This window comes from Schistocerca americana, chromosome 5, assembly GCF_021461395.2.
Source record: "Schistocerca americana isolate TAMUIC-IGC-003095 chromosome 5, iqSchAmer2.1, whole genome shotgun sequence".
In the NCBI taxonomy this organism is placed as follows: Eukaryota; Metazoa; Arthropoda; class Insecta; order Orthoptera; family Acrididae; genus Schistocerca; species Schistocerca americana.
The window spans coordinates 770,660,030-770,666,029 of record NC_060123.1 but is presented as its reverse complement, the minus strand read 5'-3'; positions in this window follow the sequence as shown (position 1 = coordinate 770,666,029).

Genomic DNA, 6,000 nt, shown 5'->3' with positions numbered 1-6,000 from the left:
TATCGTCATACAGCCGACTTGTCTTCAAGGTTCTATTGCTGCCTCGGGCACCTTGTGGCTGTTCTCCTGTGAGTCTCGATTTTCGAATCCGACGCAAAACTGATAGTTAATTGTAACGTTCAGGGCCTCCTAATGACGAAGGAACACTCAAATTGCGTCGAGGTTCAGTACATCGTCCTCCAGCCGATGTGCCTCCAAGGGAATAACGCTGCCTCGGGCACCATATGGTCCGTCTCCTGGGAGGCTAGATTTTCGATTTCGACGCAAAAATGGTAATGAGATGTAACTATAAGCGCCTCCTAGTGACGATGGAACACTCAAATTGCGTCGACATTCAATTTATCGTCCTCCAGCCGACTTGTCTCCAAGGGGATACTGCTGCCTCGGGTTCCATATGGTCCGTCTCCTGTGAGTGTAGATTTTTGAATCCGACGCCTAACTGATAGTCAATTGTTACGTTTAAGCCTCCTAATGACGATGGAACATTCAAATTGCGTCGAGATTCAATACATCGTCTTTCAGCCGACTTGTCTCCAGCGGTCTATTGCTGCCTCGGGCACCTTATAGTCGTTCTCCTGTGAGTCTAGTTTTTAGAATCCGACGCAAAACTGATAGTTAATTGTAACGTTCAGGGCCTCCTAATGACGAAGGAACACTCAAATTGCGTCGAGAACCATACATCGTCCTCCAGCCGACCTGTCTCCAGCGGTCTATTGCTGCCTCGGGCACCTTATGGTCGTTCTCCTGTGAGTCTAGATTTTAGAATCCGACGCAAAACTGAAAGTTAATTGTAACGTTCAGGGCCACATAATGACGACGGAACACTCAAATTGCGTCGAGATTCAATACATCAGCCTCCAGCCGACTTGTCTCCAAGGGGATAATGCTGTCTCGGGCCCCAAATGATCCTTCTCCTGTGAGTCTAGATTTTCGAATCCGACGGCGAAATGATAGTGAATTGTAACGTTCAGGGCCTCCTAATGACGATGGAACACTCAAATTGCGTCGAGATTCAATACATTGGACTCCAGCCGACTTGTCTCCAAGGCGACATTGCTGCCTCGGGCACCATATGGTCCGTCTCCTGTGAGTCTAGATTTTTGATTCCGATGCGAAACTGATAGTTAATTGTAACGTTCAGGGCCTCCTAATGATGATGGAAGACTCAAATTGCGCCGAGATGCAATACATCGTCCTTCAGCCGACTTGTCTTCAAGTTTCTATTGCTGCCTCGGGCACCTTATGGTTGTTCTCCAGTGAGTCTCGATTTTCGAATACGACGTAGAACTGGTAGGTAATTGTAACGTTCAGGGCTCCTAATGACGACGGAACACTCAAATTGCGTCGAGGTTCAATGTATCGTCCTCCAGCCGACGTGCCTCCAAGGGGATATTGCCTCCTCGGGCACCATATGGTCCGTCTCCTGTGAGACTAGATTTTCGATTTCGAAGCAAAAATGGTAGTGAGATGTAACGATAAGCGCCTCCTAATGATGATGGAACACTCAAATTGCGTCGAGATTAACTACATCGTCCTCGAGCCGACTTATCTCCAAGGGGATATTGCTGCGTCGGGCACCTTATGGTCGTTCTCCTGTGAGTCTAGATTTTCGAATCCGACGCATAAGTGATAGTTAATTGTGACGTTCAGCGGCTCCTAATGACGATGGAACACTCAAATTGCGTCGAGATTCAATACATCGTCTTCCAGCCGACTTGTCTCCAAGGGGATATTGCTGTCTCGGGCACCAAACGATCCTTCTCCTTTGAGTCTAGATTTTCGAATCCGACGCAAAACCGATGGTTAATTGTAACGTTCAGGGCCTCCTAATGACGATGGTACACTAAATTGCATCGAGATTCAATACATCGGCCTCGGGCCGACTTGTCTCCAAGAGTCTATTGCTGCCTCGGGCAGCTTATGGTCGTTCTCCAGTGAGTCTAGATTTTCGTATCCGACGCAAAACAGATAGTTAATAGTAACCTTCTGGGCCTCCTAATGACGAAGGAACACTCAAATTGCGTCGAGATTCACTACATCGTCCTCGAGCCGACTTGTCTCCAAGGGGATATTGCTGCGTCGGTACCTTACGGTCGTTCTCCTGTGAGGCTAGATTTTCGAATCCGACGCATAACTGATAGTTAATTGTAACGTTCATGGCCTCCTAATGACGATAGAACACTCAAAATGCGTCGAGATTCAATACATCGTCCTCCAGCCGACTTGTCTCCATTAGCATATTGCTGCCTCGGGCTCCTTATGGTCGCTATCTTGTGAGATTAGATTTTCGAGTCCGACGCCAAACTGATTGTTAATTGTAACGTTCAGGGCTTCCTAATGACGATGGAACACTCAAATTGCGTCGAGATTCAATACATCGGCCTCCAGCCGACTTGTCTCCAAGGGTCTATTGCTGCCTCGGGCACCTTATGGTCGTTCTCCTGTGAGTCTAGTTTTTCAAATCCGACACATAACTGATAGTTAAGTGTAACGTTGAGCGCCTCCTAATGACGATGGAACATTCAAATTGCGTCGAGATTCAATACATCGTCCTACAGCCGACTTGTCTCCAAGGGGATATTGCTGTCTCGGGCACCAAATGATCCTTCTCCTTTGAGCCTAGATTTACGATTCCGTCGCCAAAATGATAGTGAATTGTAACGTTCAGCGCCTCCTAATGCCGATTGAACACTCAAATTGCTTCGAGATTCAATACATCGTCCTCAGGCGACCTGTCTCCAACGGGATATTGCTGCCACGGGCACAATATGGTCGGTCTCCTGTGAGTCTAGATTTTTGAATCCGACGGGAAACTGATAGTCAATTGTAACGTTGCGGGCCTCCTAATGACGATGGAACATTCAAATTGCGTTGAGAGTCAATATATTGTCCTCCCGCCGACTTGTCTACAATGGGATATTGCTGCCTCGTGCTCCATGTGGTCCGTCTCCTGTGAGTCTAGATTTTCTAATCTGACGAGAAACTAATAATTGTAACGTTCAAGGCCTCCTAATGACGTTGGAACACTCAAATTGCGTCGAGAGTCGATACATCGGCATTCAGCCGATTTGTCTCCAAGGGGATAGTGCTGCCTCGGGCACCATATGGTCCGTCTCCTGTGAGTCTAGATTTTCTAAAACGACGCATAACTGATAGTTAATTGTAACGTTCAGGGAATCCTAATGACGATGGAACACTCAAATTGCGTCGAGATTCAATACATCGTCCTACAGCCGACTTTTCTCCAAGGGGATATCGCTGCCTCGGGCACCACATGGTCCGTCTCCGGTGATTCTATATTTTCGAATCCGACGCAAAACTGATAGTTAATTGTAAGATTGAGGGCCAAATAGATACGATGGAACACTGAAATTGCGTCGCGATACAATACATCGTCCTCCAGCCGACTTGTCTCCAAGGGTCAATTGCTGCCTGGGGCACCTTATAATCGTTCTCCTGTGAATCTAGATTTTCGAATCCGACGCAAAACAGATAGTTAATTGTAACGTTCAGGGCCTCCTAATGTCAATAGAACAGTCAAATTGCGTCGAGATTCAATACATTGTCCTCCAGCCGACTTGTCTCCATAGGGATATTGCTGCCTCGGGCTCCTTATGGTCGCTCTCCTCTGAGACTAGTTTTTCGAGTCCGACGCGAAACTGATTGTTAATTGAAACGTTCAGGGCTTCCTAATGACGATGGAACACTCAAATTCCGTCGAGATTCAATACATCGGCATTCAGCTGATTTGTCTCCAAGTATCTATTGCTGCCTCGGGCACCTTATGCACATTCCCCTATGAGTCTAGATTTTAGAATCCGACGCCAAACTGATAGTTAATTGTAATGTTCAGGGCCTTATAATGACGATGGAACACTCAAATTGCGTCGAGATTCACTCCATCGTCCTCCAGCCGACTTGTCTCCAAGGTGATATTGCTGCCTCGGGCACCATATGGTCCGTCTCCTGTGAGCCTAGATTTTCGAATCCGACGCAAAACCGATAGTTAATTGTAACGTTCTCGGCCTCCTAATGACGATGGAACGCTCAAATTGCGTCGACATTCAATTCATCGTTCTCCAATGGGCTGGTCTCCAAGGGGATGTTGCTGCTTCGTGCACCTTATGGCCCGTCTCCAGTGAATCTAGATTTTCGAATCCGACACATTACTGATAGTTAATTGTGACGTTCAGGTCCTCATAATGACGATGGAACACTCAAATTGCATTGAGATTCAGTACATCGTCCTTCAGCCAACTTATCTCCAAGGGTCTGTTGCTGCCTCGGGCTCCTTATGGCCGTTCTCCTGTGAGCCTAGATTTTCGAATCCGACGCTAAAATAATAGTTAATTGTAACGTTCAGCGCCTCCTTATGACAATGGAGCACTCAAATTGCGTCGCGATTCGATACATAGTTCTCCAGCGGACTGGTCTCCAAGGGGATATTGCTGCCTCGGGCACCATATGGTGCTTCTCCTGTGAGTCTAGATTTTCGAATCCGACGCGAAAATGATAGTTAATTGTACTGTTCAGCGCCTCATTATGACGATGGAACATTCAAATTGCGTTGAGAGTCAATACATCATCCTCCAGCCGACATGTGTACAAGGGGATATTGTTGCCTCGGGCTCCATGTGGTCCGTCTCCTGTGAGTCTAGATTTTCGAATCCGACGAGATACTGATAGTTAGTTGTAACGTCAGGGCCTCCTAATGGCGATGGAACACTCAAATTGCGATGAGATTCAATACATCATCCTCCAGCCGACTTGTCTCCAAGAGTCTATTGCTGCCTCGGACACCTTATGGTCGTTCTCCTGTGAGTCTTGATTTTCGAATCCGACGCGAAACTGATAGTTAATTGTAACGTTCCGGGCCTCCTAATGACATTGGAACACTCACATTGCATCGAGATTCAATACATCGTCCTTCAGCCGACTTGTCTCCAAGCGTCTATTGCTGCCTCGGGCACCTTGTGGTCGATCTCCTGTGAGTCTAGATTTTCGAATCCGACACATAACAGATAGATAATTGTATCGTTCAGGGCCTCCAAATGACGATGGAGCACTCAAATTGCTTCGCGATTCAATACATCGTTCTCCAGCGGGCTGGTCTCCAAGTGGATGTTGCTGCTTCGTGCACCTTATGGCCCGTCTTCAGTGAGTCTAGATTTTCGAATCCGACGAAAAACTGATAGTTAACTGTAACATTAAAGACCTCCTAGTTACGATGGAACACTGAAATTGCGTCGCGATCCAATACATCGTCCTCCAGCCGACTTGTCTCCAAGGGTCTATTGCTGCCTGGGGCACGTTATGATCGTTCTCCTGTGAATCTAGATTTTCGAATCCGACGCTAAAATGATAGTTAATTGAAACGTTCAGCGCCTCCTAATGACGATGGAACACTCAAATAGCGTCGAGATTCAATACATCGTCCTTCAGCCGACTTGTCTCCAAGCGTCTATTGCTGCCTTGGGCATTTTGTGGTCGATCTCCAGTGAGTCTAGATTTTCGAATCCGACACATAGCTGATAGTTAATTGTAAAGTTCAGGGCCTCCTAATGACGATGGAGCACTCAAATTGCGTCAAGATTCAATACATCGTCCTCCAGCCGACTTGACTCGAAGGGTCTGTTGCTGCCACGGGCACCTTATAATCGTTCTCCTGCGAGTCTAGATTTTCGAATCCGACGCAAAACTGATAGTTAATTGTAACGTTCAGGGCCTCCAAATGGCGATGGAACACTCTAATTGCGTCGAAATTCAATACATCATCCTTCAGACGGTTTGTCTCTAAGAGTCTATTGCTGCCTCGGGAATTTTATGGTCGTTCTCCTGTGAGTCTAGATTTTCGAATCCGACGCTAAAATGATAGTCAATTGTAACGTTCAGGAGCTCCTAATGACGATGAAACACTCAAATTGCGTCGAGAGTCAATACATCGGCCTCCAGCCGACTTGTCTCCCAGGGGATATTGGTGTCTCGGGCACCATATGATCC